The following is a 21660-nucleotide window of genomic DNA, read 5'->3' as shown; positions in this document are numbered from 1 at the left end:
TCTTACCTGTTTTGAATTTAGCGTGAGACTGGGCATCCCAATATGGCCGCTGAGCCACTTCCGGTTGCGTCACTTTCAAACCAGGGTGGCGCACTCTATATGTATAACTCTGTGGTTGAGCCATTGAGCTCTGTAAGACCACGTAGTTTGTGTAACAGCCGCCAGGGGCCCGAGGCGGCGCTGATGTTGTTTGTCTACACCACCAACGCCCACTTATTATGAAATCAGCCGATGAATTCGGAAAATATAGTGCTATGGCTCACTTCTAAGCTTATGTAAGCAACAGCGAAACAGAAACAGCAAGCTAAGAACGGTGATCCAACTGCATTTCCATGGTGGAGGCGACGAATGGTGGTGTTTCAATGTGGCGGCCAAAGCTACAAGCTCGCTGCGGAGGTAGCCTCTCCATATTATAAAGCTCTGTGGGTTGAACTCACCTCTCATGGTTAACTCACCTCAGTGACTTTTATTTCATTGTGAAGACAAAAACCATTATCATAAACTTGCGATGTAATTTTTACATTAAAATCAGTTTCCTAATTTAAATTATCCACATCTGGCTGCATTTAACCTGTATGCAGTCGTATTTCCTCCTATTTAAACTTTTTATATCCTTCACAACAATAAATATTTAAAATCAGATGAAATCACTATAATAAAAAAGGCAATCAACAGTTAATATTTGCTATATTTCAAAAATTTTGTCGAGGTCTTAACGTGTGCGGCGTGGTGAAGAGACGAGAGTGTCAAGGTGGGTTTGTGTATGTGTGAAAAGTTGTAAATCTTCCTTTAAAGCTCAATAAGATTTGCATGGATGCCTTTATATGTCTGTGGGGAAAAGGGAGAAGATCTGTGTGTGAATGTGTGCTAAAGTGAACGTGTGTGAGGTATCTTTCACCACTTAAAACCTGGCCATATGAAGCATCGTCTGGCAAAATTGTGACCATATTTCACGTAGGGAGTCGGGAATAGGGGCTCCTCCCAAGTAAGTAGTGCCTTGACAATTAGTCCTGTTTTTTCCCCTAACTTTAGCATAGCAGGTAATGGTACAGTAGTTAAACTGTATCCTAGCCTACTTCACCTCGTCAATAATAACTCCGATTACTGTTTGTTGAATTGTTAAATGTACGTTTTACTTTAGGCAGTAGAAAGACCTTACCTGTTCAGTTGCAATTCCTCCAGTTTGTTTTCTGTAATTATCTGATTATTTCTATCTATCAATCTATTGTCAGATGCCATAATCCCATCAGGGGTGGCCGTTTGACTTTGAGTTATTTGTTTTGCCGGGAGGGGCACTAACCCTCCACCAACCCACTTGTTGAAACGTAGGGAACACGTATGGTTTGGTTATATGGTTACCACCCAGCATTGTAAATGGTTTGCTGGCTTACAGGAAACCATAATTTATTAAAGTCCACCCTCTGTCAAGACCGAGATTTTATGTTGACTTTATTCAAATCCCACATCAGACCCATCATGGAGTTTGGCTCCACTGTATGGAACACAGGCTACCACGGAGATCAGAGGCTCCTGGAGTCTGTACAGCGCAGATGGACTAAGCAAATCAATGGCCTGTCCGAACTCAGTTATGCTGACCGTCTGAAAAACCTGGGCCTGTATTCTGTAAAAGGGAGACTGATCAGAGCTGACCTCATTAAATGCTGGAAAATCTTCCATCGCCAGTCCCCAATTGCACCGCCTGAGCTTTTTTCTCTTCCTTCATTAACTCACACCAGGGGCCATAGATTCAAGGTGGCCAAGCCCCGCACCTCAGCCGAGTGTAGACGCAGGTTTTTTAGCATCAGATGTATAGACCTCTGGAACTCTCTTTCAGATGATGCTGTTAGCACTGACTCAGTTGCATCATTTAAAAAGTCCCTCCACTCACAACTAGGTCACATCCTGTTCAACTATATTGAATAACTATGATTCATAATTCGAAGTCCTTCAAGTAGTGCAACTACCGTGCATATGGCACAAAATTCAGCCTCTAATCAGTAGTCTATTCTGATGATGATGTATATAGGGAATGGGGCTGGCGTGCCAGCGGGTATGGGCTGCCCTACTTCTTGAAAAGCAGATTCCTACCGAGCCATACTGTTAATTGTAGTAGGGTAGCCAACCAGGTGAGTTGTTACTCAAAGCCACCTGAAAAGGAAAGAAGAGAAATAAAAAGTTGCAGGAAAGATGGGAGATATAAGATGAGAGGAGGGCAGTCACAGAAGAAGAATGAGAAAGGTCAAGGAAGCTGTAGGCAACACAACTTCTACCCAGTTTTGCATTTACTTATTCTTCTTCCTTTGTTTGCCATTTTACCAATTGTGTGGGTGTAATTGATGTTTATTGCTAACTTTGTTTCTCAGTTCAGTTCAGTTCAGTTCTGAATTGAACTGAGAAACAAAGTTAGCAATAAACATCATTTACACCCACACAATTGGTAAAATGGCAAACAAAGGAAGAAGAATACTTTTGGTTCAATATTGTTTTTTGTTATTAACCACGTCCCTTTTGTTTTACCGATGATATGTATTTCTTGGGTGTAATGGTGGACATAATAACACCTATTCGAAGCTTGGTGAGATTAGGTTAGAATGTGAGGTTGTACTAAGTTTGGAAGTACTAAAAGTTGACCGGGATGCCAGCTACAACAAATTTTGGTAGAAGTCAGTATGTTAGAGTAAGGGTCCACCGTTACACCTGAGAAGGAGTTGATACAGTGGAAGGAACATGGGTAAAAATGGTAGGGAAAACAGTTGAATGTGAAACATTTATATATTGCCCTCAAAATAACAAGATTATTATAAAAGACTGTCTTGAACTGATTTGGGAAGATGCTTCTGCTGCATTAAGTGGAATTATGTTTACTGCTTATCCACGAATTTTGTAATCATAGTTCAGATTTTCTTGGATTACTTCTAGTATTCCCGATATTATTTAACAAGTTGCCAATATGCAGTTCAGGGATATTACCACCATAAATGCATAGTATATAAAATTTAAAAAAATAAAATGGCAACAACTAATCATGCCTCGGAGCCCCCAGGGGGTGGGACCATAAATGCCCCCACCATCCATCCCTCTCCCAGTGATGACTCTACATGCCTGGAACCACTATCTGACTCACTTCTTCATTTCTGCAACATTCGTTGCCTTTCCTCTAACTTTCTCTCTGTTGAACATCACCTATCCTCCTAAACCTCACTTTCTCTTCTTAACAGAGACTCAGCTGTCTGAGGCAACTGACAGCAAACCCTTTTCTATATCCTCCTACTTTCTCTATACTTATTTCAAAGCCAAAGGTGGCTGTTGTGTATATGTACGCAACAAGCTATCTTAGCTCTCGTGTTCCTGAACTCGATTCTTCTGAATTCTCTACACTCTGGCTTCGGCTTTCTCTGACTAAATATATCTGTGCTGTTTACTTATCTCCTAATTCTACTGACTATCAAAAATTCTTCGACTATCTTACTTCTAGGATGGAACATATTCTGTCCATTTCAACTTTCTCTGAAATCTCCATTCTAGGAGATTTCAGTGTTCACCACCACCGTTGGCTCTCCTCTCCTTTTGTGAGGACTCCATATTATAAATACAAATCATAACAGAAAACATGATGGATAGATAGATAGATAGACAATGCACCAGACAAGGTGTGGGAACGGGAAATTAGCTTGCAACTCTTTAAGTGAAGGAATTTTGATCGTACACCGGAAGCAGTACAGACATACAGTATTCTAGAAGCTTCCACAACAGTAGAGCACATGTGACACGACACCTGCTACACAAGTCTGTAGGAACCTGAGCTCAGAAGGAGACAGGCGATAGAACCGGCAGGTAGTAGGGAGAAGGAGGCTTGCAACATGGGCGAGAGGGTGAAAGAGAGAGAGCGAGACAGGGAGGTAGCTAACGGGACTCTATACTTCACTCGTGTGTGAGAGACTTTGTTAATATTTCCAAGACAAATAAAAATAGTCACATACTCATCTTTACCTCTCCTGTCATTGCATGACAAAAGGGAACGAAGATTATCTACTTACAAAACTACTCACGTATAATGACCGCTCGTCCACGAGTCTGATACAGTATATGTTTAACTGATCTACAAAACACACTACAAGAAGCTTACAAAGTTCTTGTAAGACTTTCACTGATCCACCTGGTGAACAAGCCTACATCTTTTCTATCCTTAATGACCTAGAGCAGCTTGTATAGCACCCTACCCGTATCCCTGACCGCCTTGGAGAGAGCTCCAACATACTTGACCTCTTCCTTACAACTAATGCTTCTGCTTACACTTAACCTTTCCTCTCTGTTGGGCTTCTCTGATCATAACCTTATTACCGTAACCTGTCCTATCGCTCCGGTACGGCCTGTGGATCCTCCAAAGAGTCATCATCTGTGGCACTTTGGAGCTGCGGATTGGGAGGCCCTCAGGCAGTACTTTTTTTTATTTTCCCAGGAATGATTATTGCTTCCATGGCCAGGAGCCATCTGAGTGTGCCTTGCGCAGTACGGAGATTATTCTCTCGGGCATGAAAGCATACATTCTTTTCTCATATCCTTTGACTATGCAAGAAAGCTTTGGTTTAATCACGCTTGTTCTAATGCTGTCCGCAACAAGGAGAGGGCCTACTAAAGGTACCGGAGCCAACTCACTCCAGAATCACATCTTTTTTGTTTCTGCCCAGAATCGTGCTAAGTCTGTTCTATGTTCTGCTAAAAATAATTTCATCTGTACTAAATGCTCTCAACTCTCCAACTCGAATTCTTCCCGCTCCTTCTGGCACCTTGCCAAAAACCTTTCTAACAACTTTACCTCATCATCCTTCCCTCCTCTTTTCTACTGTGATGGCTCTGTAGCTATTTCTTCTACTAATAAAGCAGATCTCTTCACTCAAACTTTCTCCTCCAGTTCCACCTTAGATGATTCCGGTGCTGTTCCTCCATCACTCCCCCCTCGGACTTCCTTATGGCTGACATTAAAATTTCTTCAGCTGGTGTATTTTCTGCCATCACAGGCCTCAGTACTAACAAGGAATATGGGCCTGATGGAGTCCCTCCTGTTGTCCTCAAGAACTGTGCTTCTGTGCTTACACCCTGCCTAGGCAAACTCTTTCACCTTTGTCTATGAACTTGTACCTTTCCTTCTTGCTGAAAGTTTGCTCTCATTCAGCCAGTCCCAGAGAAGGGTGACCATTCCCAACCGTCTAACTATCGTCCAATGGCTTTAACATCCTGTGTCTCAAAAGTTTTCTAGTCTGTTCTTAACAGAAAAATTTTAAAGCATCTTTCCTATCACAACCTTCTTTCTGATCGTCAGTATGGGTTCCGTCAGGGACTCACCACTGGTGATCTTCTCACCTTCCTGTCAGACTTCTGGTCATCCTCCTTTTGGGACTTTGACGAAAGCTTTGCTATAGCACTGGACATCTCAAAGGCTTTCGGTCGAGTCTGGCATAAATCTTTAATTTCCAAACTGCCTTGTTATGGTTTCTATCCTTCTGTCTGTGCCTTCATCTGTAGCTTCCTTTCTGGTCGTTCTATAGCTGCTGTTGTAGACGGCCATCGTTCTTCTCCTAGATCTATCAACAGTGGTGTTCCTCAGGGCTCTGTCCTATCACCAACTCTCTTTCTTTTATTCATCAATGATCTTCTAAGCTGTACATCTAACCCTATCCACTCATATGCTGATGATTCCGCCCTTCACTTTTCCATTCAGTTTCTGCAACGTCCATCTCAACAGTTACTTCAACAAACAAGGGATGAGGGTATGGCACACCTAATGTCTGACTTGGCTCTTATCTCTGACTGGGGTAAAAATAATCTTGTTTTTATTGCATCAAAGACTCAGTTTTTACACGTATCAACCTGTCAGAATCTTCCAGAGGAGTACCCACTAATGTTTAATAATATCCAGCTCAATCTGCATCATCCTTGAACATGCCTGGGGTTCCATTCACTCGGGACTTATCTTGGAAAGATCATATTGCATCTTTTGTAATATCTGCTTCCAAGAGATTAGGTGTGCTAAGCCGACTCCTTGCCTTCTTTACCCCTGCACAGCTGTTGACTTTATGCACGGGTTTTATTCGCCCCCTGTGTGGAGTTCAACTCTCATGTGTGGGGAGGCTCCCCACATACTGTACAACACTTCTCAAAAGGGTGGAGTCAAAGGCTTTTCATCTCATCATCTCTCCTCCTCTTACTGGCTCCCTTCAACCTCTGTCTCTTCGCCATGCTATTGCCTCTTTATCTCTCTTCTCTCGCTACTTCAGTGGTCACTGCTCCTCTGAACTGTCTGCTCTCATCCCTCCACCTCTACGACGAGTGCGTAGCACCCGTTTAGCAACAAACTCTCACCCCTTTTTTGTCCAACTCTCTAATGCTAGAGTTAACTGTTACTCCCAGTCCTTCATTTATGCAACAGGTCAACTCTGGAACTGTCTCCCTCTGTCTGTATTTCCTACTTCCTATGATCTCCAGTCTTTCAAACGCAGTGTGTCCAGGCATCTCAAAATGAACGGATCTTGAATTTGGCTCTCTTTTGTTTTTTTTTGTTTTTTTTTGTTTTTTTTTTTGAAGGAACTGTAAATGCGGGCTCAGCCTTTGGTTCCTTCTTTACATTAAAAAGTATATACACCGTATATATTACCTATAATGCTAATGAACCCCCATATCCCCATTTGGAAATTGATATTTACAGAGATAATGAATTTAATTAAAATTCCCTCCAAAAACCATACCTTGGATCTTGACTCGGCCAGTTAGTGTAAAAAATGCGTGTGTTCGTACGTGTGTTTCTCCTTCCATCGACTGCGCATGCATCTGCTAGGTCTGTTTCACCCAGTCATAGGCATACTTTGTCACGTGATGGTATTCTACCTGTTTGCGGTCTTTGATTCCCTCTGGATGGAAAATTCAAATCCTTCTTGCTATGGCTTCCAATGAAGAAAGTCGCGATCTGAGCACCAGGTGTAATATTGATTACTTACGCGTTATTAAGCGTTTCCACTCGGAACCGGAGGAAGCCGTTGAGTTATTGAGAAAACATGGTGTATTTTTTCTGCTAGTTTTTGATGAGATTTGAGTGACTTTTGACCTTCATTTTTTTCAGAAATGCTTCATTTTGCCCGTTTTCCAATCATGAACTTTGAGTTGATGAGGAGGTGAAATGAAACATTTTTGACAGAAAACGAAGGCAAAAAATCACTCAAATCGCATAAAAAACACCAGAAAATAAACTCCATAACCTGGACCATCGTCTCTCTAAGGTAAGCATTTCCCTGCGGCACATTATGTTTGGTTGGGTTTGGTTAGTTTGTTTGTTTGGTTTGGTTAACCAGTTGTGCAGTATATTTTTCTGGTGGTTTTTATACAATTTGATTTTTTACTTCGTTTTCTCGGTTAGGTTAGGTTAGGTTAGGTCTGTTTCGTTAGGTTAGGTTTGTCTGGTTAGGTTAAATGGTTGTCTATCTATCTATAGCCCGACTTCCTAATCCCACAGAGGGTGGCTGCAGACAAAACGCCTCCAAGTCGCTTTGTCACCCACCATTTGACTACCCTCCCCCCAACTCACTCCCCCCTCCCTCATATACCTCTCAACTCCATCCCTCCACCTCATCCTCGGTCTACTCCTCCCTCTTCCTCCCTCCACCTCACCTACATATACCCTCTTAGTCAGTCTTTCATTCTCCATTCTCTCCACATGTCCAAACCACCTCAGTGTATTTCTCCTAATCTTCTCAACCACATCCACATCCACCCCACAACGTTCCTTCACTTCATTCGTCAACCTGTCCCTCCATGTCACTCCACATGCTCCCCTCAAGTAACTCATTTCCACTGCTCTCACTCTTGACTTGTTCCCCTCTTCAAGGTCCACACCTCGCTTCCATACGTCAGGGTAGGGATCACAATACTATCATGCAGTGACTTCTTAACTTCCATACACACCTCCCTATTTCTCATCACTGCTTTCAGTGAACCAATAACCTTCCTTCCCTGCTGTACCCTTTCACGCACTTCATCCCCCAAAGTTCCATCCTTACTTATCACACTACCCAAGTACTTGAATGCACTCACACTCTCCATATCCTCACCATCCAACCTCACTGTACATTCTGTGACTTCATTCCTCTCAAACACCATAACTTTACTTTTGTTTACATTTACTTTCAGCTTCCTCCTCCTACACACTGTCCCAAATTCATTCACCAAATCTTGCAACTCCATTCATCTTCACTCAACAATACTGTATCATCAGCAAAAAGCAACACCAGAATCTTTCAAATCTCACCCTCATTCATTAGAGCCACCCCACATCCACTGCCCATACCCTGCACCTCCTTTACAACCCCATCCATGTATACTGTATATTAAACAGCCATGGAGACATCACACAACCCTGTTTCAGTCCCACATTGGGATAAAAAAATTCACTCAGCTCACCTTCCACTTGTACCGTAGCCCTATCTCCTTCGTACATACTCTTCACAGCTTTCAACAATTTCCCCTCCACTCCATATATTCTTAATACCTTCCACATACCTTGCCTGTCTGTTCTGTCATAAGCTTTCTCCAAGTCCATGAAGGCAGCATACACTTTCTTTCCCTTCTCTAGATACTTCTCCACTAAACATCGTAGAACAAATATCTGATTACACACCCTTTTGCCTTCCTAATTCCCCCCTTGTTCTTCTCCAGCTAGCTCCTCTGTCATATGCCTAACCCTATCAATGAGTATTCTGCCATATATTTTACCAGTCACACTAAGAAGGCAAATACCCCTATGGTTACCAGATACTTCTCTCTCCCCTTTTCCTTTATATAAAGGAACAATTATACAGGTAAGCCCTTAATTCACGCGAACTTTTTTCACGCGATTTAGGTTATCCACGAATTTTTCGTACAATGATTAAAACATAAAATTATAGTATTCAAATAAATAATTTTAATATACAAGAGAAATAAATAAAATATAAAAATGCCTACCTGCTGCCTGTGTGCATATATATATGTATGTGTGTGTGTGTGTGTGTGTGTGTGTGTGTGGAAGGTCGGTCCACACAGTCAGTTTGAATCTGACGGTCGAACCATGCATGACTCGCGAATCGTTATTTGTGGCTTGTTTTTCTACCTTCCAGTGATTGCTTGCCTTGTCTGCCAACCTGGGGCCTAAGCATAGTGCTAGTGATGCATGTGGGAACACACCAAAACGGACTCATAAAGTGATGTTGCTGACAGAGAAAGTTAAAGTGTTGGACAAACTTAAGGGAGGAATGTCGGTGACAATTCCCCGTCAGGACAATTCCCCGTCATTTATTTACATACCAGTTTATTTAGCAAGTACAGTACACTAGTTTTTTACTTATATGAGATATAAAATCTACCTGAAAATTAGTTATTAAAGTATTAATTAATCAATAATAAGTATAATTATAGAATGATGGAATCGTCCATGTTTTGATGGTGAATTGACTTCGTGGTGAATTGTCTCTGAACCGTGTGTTTGGAGTGAGTCAACTGTTCTTACAATAAAGAAGACAGAACGTTGCATACGGGAGTCAGTGAGGGCTAGTGCACCAGACTGTGCTAAAGTGTCTTCACCTATGCCTGTGAACTGGCTTGGAACTGTATGTTTGGGTTGAATGAGTCAACTGTTTGGACAATAAAGAAGGCAGAATGTAGCATATGGGAGGCAGTGAGGGTTTGTGCACCAGACTGCTGAAGTGTCTCCATCTATGCTTGTGCTTGTCAGGTTCCAGTGTTAAATTTCTTACATTTTTGTTGTTTTTCATACTTTATGCTAGTTTATAAGGTGTATGTAGTGCATAAACTGTATTATTCAGATGTAATATACTTTGTAGACATGCATAATTATGTGCACACAAGGGCAGAATGTATATGCGAATTTACCACATACGCGAAGGGTCTGGGAACGTAACCCTCGCGTGAATTAAGGGCTTACCTGTACCTGATTTCCAGTCCTCTGGAACGCTTCCCTCTTCCCAAGCCAATCTACACAACTTCCATATCCATTCCACAAGAATCTCACCTCCATACCTCAGCATTTCACCACACACTCCATCAATTCCTGGGGCCTTTCCCAACTTGATCTTCTTCATTGCTTCCACTTGTTCCGCCCTACTGATCTCTTCCTCCCTCCTCTCATCTCTCCTCCCAGCCATTCCCCAACCACTTATACTCGCACTGCTGTTACTCTCTACATTCAACAAATCCTCAAAGTGCTCCTTCCATCTCCTCAATTTCTCTCTCTTTTCTCCAGCAATAATCTATTATGCCTATCTTTCACTCCCCTACTATTTCCCCGTTCACACTGCCTTACTTTCTTTACCTCCTTCCAAAACAATTTCTTACTCTCCCTCCATTTCACACTCAGATTCCTCCCAAACTCTTCATCCACTTTCTTCTTACTCTCCTTCACCAGTCTCTTCACCTCCCTTCTCCTACTCACATATACCTCTCTCTTCTCTCTCTCATCTTCTCCCCTACCTCAACTCGCTAACCATTCACTATATGCCTTCTTCTTTTGTTCCACAGCTTGTTTCACCTCACCATTCTACCATGCTGTCCTTTGCACACCCTTGCATCTCCTCACTCCACAAACCACCTCACACGCTGCACCTATCTCTTCCGTAAATATCTTACATACATCTTCCACCTCTTCCATCTGCTCTAGCTCATACTTTCCCAATCTTTCTTCCACTATGCTCTTATACTCTGTCATTTTCTCACTATCTTGCAACTTCTCCACTCTTCTCATAGTAGCTGTTTCCTCCTGTCTTCCCCTTCGTCTCCTCAACCATTTTCTTTGCAACTTCACCTTGGCCATCACTAAGTGATGGTCCAAGACTCCATTCCCTCACCCTCTCTACACTCTTGCATCCACCACTTGTCTTCTCATTCGCTCATCCACACACATGTAGTCTATCATTGCCTTTCGTTCAACAAGTTCACCATCCATCCTCCTCATTACTCTCCATGTATACTGGTGGATCATCTTATGTCGAGAGTAGGTGTTGGCTATTGCCAACCCCTTACCAGCACAGATGTCCACCAAAGCACTACCATTCCCATCTACGTTTGCAGGCACACCCCACTGACCAACCACTTCATCCACTCGTACATTCCCAACTTTGCCATTCATGTCTTCAATCAAAAGCACTCTCTTGCTCCTCTCAAATTTGTCCATACATGCTTCTACTCCCGCCCAAAACTCATCTTTCACTCTTGCCACTCAGTCCTCTTTCGAAGCATACACACACACAATCGCCCATGCTTGTATGACTGGTTGTACAGTATATTTTTCTGGTGTTTTTTTATGCGATTTGAGTGATTTTTGAATTTGTTTTCTATTGGTTAGGTTAGGTTAGGTTAGGTCTGTTTGGTTAGGTTAACTGGTTGGGCAGTATATTTTTCTGGTGGTTTCTGATGCAATTTCAGGGATTTTTGACTTCGTTTTTTATTTGTCAAAAATGCTTCATTTCACCACGTCATCCAGTCAATGTTCATGATTGGAAAAGAGGCAAAATGAAGCATTTCCAACTAAAATGAAAGTCAAAATCACTCAAATCTCATCAAAAACTACCAGAAAAATATACTGCACAATTTGGGGGGTTTATTGGCAACTTGTAAAAATTTACCCTATGAGAAGATGGAAGGAGGATTTGTTGAATGTAGAGAGTGAGAGCAGTGCGAGTATAAGTGGTTGGGGAATGGGTGGAAGAAGAAGAGATGAGAGGAGGGAGGAAGAGATCAGTAGGGCAGAAGTGGTGGAAGCAATGAAGAAGATCAAGTTGGGAAATGCCCCAGGAATTGATGGAGTGTGTGGTGAAATGCTAAGGTATGGGGGTGAGATTGTTGTGGAGTGGATATGGAAGTTGTGTAGATTGGCTTGGGAAGAGGGAAGGGTTCCAGAGGACTGGTAGTCAGGTATAATTGTTCCTTTATGCAAAGTATGTGGTAACCATAGGGGTATTTGCCTTCTTAGTGTGACTGGAAAAATATATGGTAGAATACTCGTTGATAGAGTTAGGCATATGACAGAGGAGCTAGCTGGAGAAGAGCAAAGGGGATTTAGTAAGGAAAAAGGGTGTGTAGATCAGATATTTGTTCTAAAATGTTTAGTGGAGAAGTATCTAAGAAGGGAAAGAAAGTGTATGCTGCCTTCATGGACTTGGAGAAAGCATATGACAATAGATAGGCAAGGTATATGGAAGGTATTAAGAATATATGGAGTGGATGGGAAATTTTTGAGTGCTGTGAAGAGTACTGTATGTACGAAGGAGGTAGGGCTACGGTGCGAGTGGATGTTGAGCTGATTGAGTTCTTTGATCTCGATGTGGGACTGAAACAGGGTTGTGTGATGTCTCCATGGCTGTTTAATATATACATGCATGGGGTTGTAAAGGAGGTGCAAGGTACCAGTAGGGAAGTGGATGTGGGGGTGGCTCTAATGAATGAGGGTGAGATTTGGAAGATTCCGGTGTTGCTGTTTGCTGCTGATACAGTATTGTTGAGTGAAGATGAATGGGAGTTGCAAGGTTTGGTGAATGAATGTGGGACAGTGTGTAGGAGGAGGAAGCTGAAAGTAAATGTAAACAAAAGTAAAGTTATGGTGTTTGAGAGGAATGAAGTCACAGAATGTACAGTGAGGGTGGATGGTGAGGATATGGAGAGTGTGAGTGCATTCAAGTACTTGGGTAGTGTGATAAGTAAGGATGGAACTTTGGGGGATGAAGTGCGTGAAAGGGTACAGCAGGGAAGGAAGGTTATTGGTTCACTGAAAGCAGTGATGAGAAATAGGGAGGTGTGTATGGAAGTTAAGAAGTGACTGCATGATAGTATTGTGATCCCTACCCTGACGTATGGAAGCGAGGTGTGGACCTTGCAAGAGGGGAACAAGTCAAGAGTGAGAGCAGTGGAAATTAGTTACTTGAGAGGAGCATGTGGATTGACATGGAGGGACAGGTTGAAGAATGAAGAAGTGAAGGAACGTTGTGGGGTGGATGTGGATGTGGTTGAGAAGATTAGGAGAAATACACTGAGGTGGTTTGGACATGCGGAGAGAATGGAGAATGAAAGAGTGACTAAGAGGGTGTATGTAGGTGAGGTGGAGGGAGGGAGAGGGAAGGGTAGACCGAGGATGAGGTGGAGGGATGGAGTTGAGAGGTATATGAGGGAGGGGGGGTGAGTTTGGGGGGAGGGTAGTCAAATGGTGGGTGACAGAGCGACTTGGAGGCGTTTTGTCTGCGGCCACCCTTTGTGGGATTAGGGCGTTTGGCTATAGATAGATAGATAGACCATTATTCAATGCTCCGAGAGTGTTCACCGTTCCCCTGCCACCAGTCTTAATGGGCTCACAGGAATGGAGACATTTTGAAATAAAACTGCATGGAAAATTAAGGAAAATACCTCAGCCAACTGTGGAGAAATTAAAGACATGTGACAATAAAAACACTCAGAGCTGGTAAAAATTTATTTGCATACCATACTCATTTTGCTTTAGTATAAATTTACTAATGTGTTGTATGTGATTTAATTATTTTGGCCTTCAGTTCTGTCAGTAATTCAGATGGTATGGCTTGGTAAAATATGAGAACAGTGATGGAGCAATTCAAGCTCTTGTCTCACAGAATCATATTCTTAAAGAAAATAAGTACTGTATTGTATTGTACTGCTGGTAGGTGCATCACAAGTCATTGACATTTAATTTTAAAACATGGTGGCGACCATCATCCACTCACTTGATGTAGAGCTGCCTACTTCTTCCTTAGCCTTTACCATTCTTTTTCTGTGTCTGCCCCCCTCTCTTCATATTTCTCCCATCTTTCCTGTCCTTTCTTATTGCTTTTCTTTCCTTTACAGGTGGCTTTACATTGAGTGACAAGCCAAATGGTTTCCTGTAAGCCAAGAAACAATTTACTACGCTGGGTGGTAACCATATAACCAAACCATACGTGCTCCCTACGTGTCAATAAGTGGGTTGGTGGAGGATTAGTGCCCCTCCCCATAAAACGAATAACTCAAAGTCAAATGGCCACCCCTTGCGGGATTTGCGGTGTCTCACAATAGATAGATAGATAGACAAGAACATGGAATAAATCACACCAGACCCTTAAGTGCATTTACACAAATACAGTATAGATGGAATAAACAAGAAGATTGTGGAACTATAGGCTTCAATAGAGGAAGAGAATCCAGACCACCTCTTTCTCACAGAAAGTAGGTGCAATATAGATATGCTGAATACTGGCTTGTTTGATGTAAATCGCCACACAGTAATAAAGGAAAGACAGACATATTCAAACTGCCCCAGGAGGAGGAGGAGTGATATTAGTCAAGAAGGAGTATGTCGTGGATGAGTGTTCAGTATCAAGCCTACTAGATCATGAAGCACAAGAGTCAATCTGGAGTGAAATAAAAAGTGAGGAAGGCAAGAGCATAGTATTAGGCACTGTATATAGAAATGCATCCTCCCCAGTAGACAATAATGAAAAAACTTGTGATCTCACTAGAGTAAGTGAAGAAAGTACAAGAAACAAACAGGTTCTAGTCACTGGAGACTTTAATTTTAGTAACATAATTTGGAAAGGAAATGGAGTTATGAACAGCTCCCAGAACAATGGTGAGGCTCACAGTGTCCTGGAGGCTGTGAATGACAACATTTGGACCCATTACGCACATGACTAGACCCACCTGAGCAAGACAGCCCATCTAGATTGGACCTCATCTTCACAAAGACTGACTGCGAGATTAGTGACCTGAAGCACTTAGCACTGTTAGACCAAAGTAGACATGCCATATTGAATTTTACCCTTGCTGTTGATGCCAAGCCACAGGAACACGAGGGCAGTAAAATCAGATTAAACTACCACAAGGCAAACATTGCTAAAATGAGAAGATTATTCCATGATGTTAAGCGGGGACTTCCCTTTTCTGGCAAATCTGTCCAGGAGAAATGGAATGTATTTCTGAAAAACTATGAAAGAATTGTAGCAGACTGTGTACCAACAAACAAAAACAAACAATCACCAAGAAAACCCAAATGGATGAACAGGCGCCTATGGATACTGATTCGGAGGAAGCAGGAAGCATAGAAAAAATACCATACAGGACCAGAATAACACCTGGAAAATGTGAACTGTACAACGCAGCAAGAAACACAGCTACCAGAGAAGTGAGGCTGCCAAGTATGAGTACGAGAAGAAAGTAGCCAAAGATTCGACGACAAACTCATAACATATCTGGGCACATGTCCTTTCGAAAACCAATATCAAGGAGACCGTCACCAGACTAAAAACAACCATTGGAACACTTACTGAGGATGACAAAGAGACTGCGGAAGGAATTAATAAGGCTTTCAACAAAGTCTTCGTTAACCTCTATGTGCCAGTTGTCGTTTATAACCGTCACGATTATGGGCGCGGAGCAACGCCAGTTGATGTGTATAGCTGCAAGCATCTTCCCATCACCCTTTAAACTTTAATTTATCCTTACTCATTGACAGGACTGCTTGGAGACCTGGGGATACTTTCATTTGAAAGAGGAAGAGTTGGTGAGTCTTATGTACTGTATCATCAATTTTTTTCTCCAGCTGTTACAGTTTGGCAGATAGTGTTTGAAAGTTAGGGTATTTTTTTCCATCACAGATATGCCCATCATGGAGGAGCATGCGACATCGGAAAACCCCCAGCGTTTAGGGGATAAAGAAGATCTTGGTGGACCAGCCCCATCTCCTGATGCTGTATTCCAGGGACTTAAGATCACACAAATTGAAATAAGCCAAATGGAGGTAAAGAAGAATCTGGCTGATCTTGACACCAGCATAGCACCAGGACTGGATGATGTGTTACCAGTAGTCTTGGAAGCTTGTGCTGTCATATTGTGTGACCCTTTACTCGACATATTTTGCTCATCACTTGAGGCTTGTGAAGCTCCGAGTGACTGGAGGAGGGCCAGCATCTCACTCATTTTCAAGAAGGGCAGCCGAACTGAACCACTAAATTACTGTCCAGTGTCCTTGACCAGCATAGGCTCCAAAATATAAGAGAGTATCATTCAACAGGAAATTGTAAACCATGTGACAAGGAACAGCCTGATTAATGATGCACAGCATGGCTTCCGAAGCAACAGGAGCTGTCTGACAAATATGCTTTTGCTACCTGGATGATCTCATTAATGCAGTAGACCATGGCAGAAGTGCAGATATCAGTTACTTAGATTATGAAAAAGCTTTTGACAGGGTCCCCCACTAAAGACTGTGCATCAAGCTTGAGGTGATGGGAGTAATGGGGAAAGTCTTAAGCTGGATCAAGAGCTTTTTTTTTTTTTTTTTTGAAGAGACACCACAGGGTCTCCAGTAGAAATGAGGCACCAAACTGGCTCTCAGTTGAGAGTGGAGTTCCCCAAGGGTCCGTGCTCGGACCCCTCCTCTTCATCGTATACATCAATGACTTGGTCTCAGATTTGGAATCTACAGCCAGCTTGTTTGCAGATGATGCAAAACCATACAGAGTCATCGAGTCAGATGAAGACATCAGCGCAGTGCAAAGGGATATGGAGAGACTGGACGAGTAGAGTGGCAAGAGGTTGTTGACCTTTAACACAGACAAGTGTAAGACAGTGCATGAGGACACAAAAACCCTGGGGCCAGCTATCAGCTGGGCAATAAAATGCTTGAAAAATCCACTTTAGAAAAAGATCTGGGAATCCTGATAGCATCGAACATGAAGCCTTCATCACCCTGGGGCTAACTATCAGTTGGGCAATAAAATACTTGAAAAATCCACTTTAGAAAAAGATCAGGGAATCCTGATAGCTTGGTAAATACAAACTGGAGAGGAGACACGAAAGATAAAACGGGAGGAGGAGTGATGATAGCAGTGAAGAACAACATAAATGTAGATACCATGGAAATGGGAGAGAGTACGGCTGAAGTGATAAATATGAAATTAGAAACTGGAGAGAATAGCAAGAGAGATATTGCAGTAGTATATGTTCCCCCTAAGAGAAGATCATGGAGTGATGATGAATACCAGGAAATGTTGTCAGACATGGCCAGTTATTTACAGAAAATGATTGAGAAAAGTAACAACATAATTTTAATGGGTGACTTCAACTGTAAAGAGGTGAACTGGGAGGAATGGGACTCAGGAGGCAGCGAAGATTCGTGGGGCACCATATTATTAAATACAAGAGTGAACAGTGTGATGATGCAATGGGTCAAAGAAGAGACACGGTTCCGAGGTGAGGACTCACCAGCAAGATTAGATTTACTGTTTACCAAAGAACCCGATGTAATAGACTCTTTGAAATATCTGTGTCTATCTGTCTATCTCTTGCCAGATGCCTTAATCCCGTACGGGGTGGCCACAAACAAATCGCCTCCTTGTCGCCCCGTCCCCCGCAATTTCACTGCCCTGCTCCCAACTCAAACCCCCCCTCTCTTATACCTCTCCACTCCAACCCTCCATCTTTCCTTGGCCTCCCCCTCCCTCTCCCCCCCTCCATCTCACTCACATACACTCTCCTTGTCAGTTTCTCACCCTCCATCCTCTCCACATGGCCGAACCACCTCAGTGTTTTCCTCCTAATGCTTCCTATCACATCCACATCCATACCACAATTCTCCTTTATATTCCCATTTGTCAGGCTGTCTCTCCATGTGACTCCACAGGCTCATCTTAAATAACTCATTTCCACTGCTCTCTCTCTTGTGTCCTTCCAACAACGTCCAAGCTTCACTTCCATACGTTAGAGTTGGTATCACAATACTGTCATGTAATAACTTTTTCACTTCCATGCTCACTTCCCTGTTTCTTATCACTGCTTTCAAGGAACCAGCAGCCTTTCTTTCTTGTTGTACCCTTTCAAGCATTTCACCCTCCAAACCTCCATCCTTACTCATCACACTACCCAAGTACTTAAACGTACTCACATTTTCCATTTCCTCACCATCCAACCTCACTGTACATTCACTGAGTTCACATCTCTCAAAGACCATAACTTTACTCTTCCCTACATTCACCTTTAGATTCCGTTTCTTACACACTCTCCCAAACTCATCCACCAAGCCTTGCAGCGCCCCTTTGTCTTCACATAACAACACAGTATCATCTGCAAACAACAATACAGGGAGTTTCCAAACACTACCCTCTCTCACTAGGGCCACTCCAACATCCACTGCCCTACCTTGTACCTCTTTTATTACCCCATCCATGTACAGATTGAACAGCCATGGAGACATGACACATCCCTGTTTCAACCCAACTATCAAAGAGAAAAATTCACTCAGTTCACCATCCATACGCACTGCAGCCTTAGCACCATCATACATACTCTTCACAGCATTCAACAACTTCCCATCTACTCCATATATTCTTAATACTTTCCACAATCCTTATCTATCCACCCTGTTATATCTGTCTATCTGTCTATTGCCAGATGCCATAATTCTGTACGGGGTGGCCATTTGACTCTTAAATTATTTGTTTTACAGGGAGGGGCACTAACCCTCCACCAACCCACTTGACATGTAGGGAGCACGTATGGTTCAGTTATATGGTTACCACCCAGCGTTGTAAATGGTTTCTTAGCTTACAGGAAACCATTTGGCTTGTCACTTAATGTAAAGCCACCTGTAACGGAAAGAAAAGCAATAAGTAGTGACAGGAAAGATGGGAGAAATAGGAAGAGAGGAGGGCAGGCACAGAAAAAGAATGATAAGGCTAAGGAAGAAGTAGACAGCACTACATCAAGTGAGTGGATGATGGTCGCCACCACCTACCACTAATGCTTTCTCCAAATCCATGAAAGCCGCATGCAACTTCTTTCCCTTCTCTAGAAAATTTTCCACAAAAGATCTATGAATGAATATCTGACCTACACAACCCCTTCCCTTCCTAAAGCCTCCCTGTTCTTCTCCAACTAATTCCTCTGTTATATCCCTAACTCTGTCAATAAGTATCCTACCATACACTTTTCTTATTACACTAAGAAGACAAATGCCCCTGTGATTACCACACACTTCTTTTTCCCCTTTTCCTTTGTACAAGGGAATAATTATACCTGACTTCCAATCCTCTGGGACTCTTACCTTCCTCCCAGGCCAATCTGCACATCTACCACATCCATTCTACTACTATCTCTCCCCCATGCTTCAGCATTTCACCACACACTCCATCAATTCCTTGGGCTTTCCCCAATTTGACTTTCTTCATTGCTTCCACAACTTCCGTCCTACTGATTTCTTCCTGTCTTCTCACCTCCCTCCTTCTCCCAGCCATTCCACAGCCACTTATACTCGCATTACTTCCATTCTCTATGTTCAACAATTCCTAAGTGTTCTCTCCATCTGCTCACTTTTTCTCCCTTCTCCACTAGTAATCTGCCATTTTTATCTTTCACTCCCCTGCTAACTTCTCTTCCACCCTCTCTTACTCTCTTCACCTCTTTCCAGAACAGTTCCTTAGTCCCTCCACTTTACACTCAGATTCCTTCCAAATTCCTCATCCACTCTCTTCTTACCTCTTACTAATCTTACTAATATCTGTGTCCTATAGGAAATGTGGTCATTGAGTTCCAGACAATAATAGGGAATGTGGAGCCAAGAGATGAGCTTTATAGGTAGGGAAGATACAACTTTGGGAATGCAAACTTTACAGGATTGAGAAAATTTTTCGAAAATGTGGATTGGAGAAAATTCAGAGAAACGAGAGAGATACAGAGGAAGTGGGATACCGGTATCTTTCTAGACCTCTATAATTCGGGAGTGGAAAAATATGTGCCAAGAGTGAGGGGGAAAGAAAACAGGAAGAAGGATTGGTTTAATTGAAGGTCTATGATAGCAAAAAAAGAGAGAGATACGGCGTGGAACAACTGGAGAAAGAGAGGTAACAACAGAACAAAGGAAGAATATAAAAGAACTAGAAATGAATACAGAGGATTGTGTAGAGAGGAAGAAAGGAATTTTGATAAAGGTATGATAGGATGAACCCAAACTGTTTTATAGATTTGTCAATGGCCAACTGAAACAAAAGAAAGGAATCACCAAACTGAAACTAGAAGGAGAGGTCTATAAAGATGCGGAAATGCAAGCAGAAAAATGAACAAATGTTTCCAGTCAGATTTCACTAATGAAAAGGAGTTTGTGGAAGGGGGAGAGAGTGACTAGAAATGTAGTGATAAAAGATATATGGTAGAAGTGGAAGTACAGGAAGTGTATAAATTACTGGAAACTCAGTATGTAAGGAAAGCCCCAGGACCAGATGGAATCACTAATTGGGCGGATAAGATTCCCGGTTTAATTGTGTGTTCTCTGGAAGAGGGGAAAGTGCCTCAAGAATGGAAGAGGTCAAATGTACAGTACCAATTTATAAGGGAGGAAACAGGGAAGAACCCCTGAATAATAGACCAGTGTCCCTAACCAGCATGGTCGCAAAATTGTGCGAGAGAATTCTGAAAGATAGATGGATGAAATATCTGGAAGAGTTGAATATTTTGGCTGAGAGTCAGTTTGGATTCAGAAGTGGAAGTTCGTGTTTCCAACTTGTTGAGCTTTTACTCAAGAGCGATTGACATGCTACAGGAGAGAGATGGTTGGGTGGATTGTGTGTTTTTAGATTTGGAGAAGGCCTTTGACAAGGTACCCCATAAGAGACTAATGTGGAAACTAGAGCATATAGGAGGACTGAAAGGGAACCTCCTGGAATGGATGAGAGACTTTTTGAGAAACAGACAAATGAGGACAGTAATAATGGATATGATGTCTGCATGGAGGGAAGTAACAAGTGGAGTTCCACAGGGCTCGGTGTTGGAGCCAGTAATGTTGCTGATTTATGTAAATGATATGGTAGATGGAGTGAACAGTTATGCAAATCTGTTTGCTGATGATGCAAAGATCTTGAGGAGGATAGAGGTTGAGGAGGATTGTAGAATGCTGCAGGAGGATCTGGATAGGATACACTATTGGAGCTGGATGTGGGAAATTAAATTCAGTGGAAAGAAATGTAAAATATTGGAAATGGGTAAAAGTACCAAGAGGCCATCGCTGAATTATTTGATGGGTAATGAACCAATCGCAAAAGCGAGAGAAGAGAACGATATGGGAGTGCTGGTCCAGGGTAGTGTGTCACCTGAAAAACTTATTAACAAGACATTTAGAGAGACATATAAACTCTCGACTAATATAAGAGTAACATTTCATTATATGGATGAGGATATGATAAAAAAAATTGGTAGTGGCCATGATCCGCCCCAGGTCAGAATATGCAGCAGTAGTGTGGTCTCCACATAAAAAGAAAGATATAAACAAGGTTGAGAGAATACAAAGAACAGCAACCAAGATGGTCCCTAGTCTGGCAGCCCCGTCGTACAGAGAAAGGCTGGAAAAGCTGGATTTGCCTTCCTTAGAAGAAAGGAGAAAGAGAGGCGACATGATTGCAGTGTGTTCAGGACCATGATGGGAGTAGATAAAATTGACAAAGAAGATCTGTTTGTATGGGACAAGAGAGTAAGAAGAGGACATGGAATCAAATTGAAGAAGCCATGCTGCTTGAAGGATATCAAGAAATATAGTTTTCCTTATAGATGTTTAGACATGTGGAATAGCCTAGACAAAGAGTTCGTCCAGTCTAAAAA

At 42.3% G+C, this 21660-nt stretch overlaps 1 protein-coding gene across 1 annotated transcript in view; it reads left to right on the top strand.

The window, feature by feature from the left end:
* The first annotated feature begins 726 nt into the window (after positions 1-726).
* Positions 727-21660, top strand: part of eIF3c (eukaryotic translation initiation factor 3 subunit c) — a 94629-nt gene continuing 73695 nt past the window's right edge. Inside the window, exon 1 of the mRNA XM_080271573.1 lies at positions 727-751. The gene's annotated coding sequence lies outside the window, so the exon portion shown is untranslated. The remainder of the gene's footprint in view (positions 752-21660) is intronic.

Source organism: Coenobita brevimanus, chromosome 46 (genome assembly GCF_032717465.1).
Source record: "Coenobita brevimanus isolate Jiangsu-jjx chromosome 46, ASM3271746v2, whole genome shotgun sequence".
Classification (NCBI taxonomy): Eukaryota; Metazoa; Arthropoda; class Malacostraca; order Decapoda; family Coenobitidae; genus Coenobita; species Coenobita brevimanus.
This window is presented reverse-complemented; position numbering and strand designations above follow the sequence as displayed.